The sequence below is a fragment of the Chaetura pelagica genome, unplaced genomic scaffold (assembly GCF_000747805.2).
Source record: "Chaetura pelagica isolate M959 unplaced genomic scaffold, ChaPel_1.0 scaffold472, whole genome shotgun sequence".
Lineage (NCBI taxonomy): Eukaryota > Metazoa > Chordata > Aves > Apodiformes > Apodidae > Chaetura > Chaetura pelagica.
The window spans coordinates 765493-766164 of record NW_009952566.1 but is presented as its reverse complement, the minus strand read 5'-3'; positions in this window follow the sequence as shown (position 1 = coordinate 766164).

Here is a 672-nt window from a genome sequence, read left to right as displayed (position 1 = left end):
CCGGGCCGGGCCGGGCTCTGCCCCGCGCTCTGCCCCGCCGGCAGCCGCTCCCCGGGCTTTGCGCTGACTCTGGGGGAGGAACCCCCCAGGTAAACCAGAGCAGCTCGGCTCTCTACTCCCAGGGAAATGTAAAACTGCTGAAATAAAACACTGGTAAATACAGCACATTTTTAATAATAACTGGGGTGGATCGACCTAACTATAAAATGTAGGCAGCTTATTAAGTATTACATATGGCAGGACTAGATGAAACCATTCCAAATGAATTTTTTCTTTTCTTTTCCTATATCCCCCTCTCTAATCCTATTACGACAAAAAACGTATTTATTTCAAAACTCAGCCCTCCTCCAGCTACAGAAACCAGGGCAGACTTTTATTTCTTCTGCTTCTTCCGCACATCTCCGGCATCGCCCGCACGCCCGGGGGGGGGTGTCTCGGCGATTTCATTTCAAACCCCTTCGGCAGGAGAGCTGAGCCCACCAGGAAACCGTGGTACACCGCGAGTTCGCTTGAATGGAAACAAAAAAAAACAAACCACAACGGAGCGGGGCCCGGCACAGCCTAGATCTGGCCTAAGAAAATGGGAAAAAAAGTTTAAAATTCTTTTTTGTTTGTTTCTTTTTTTCCGAAACATTTTTAAATTTTGTTTCCCCCCCCCCCCACCTCCCGGCG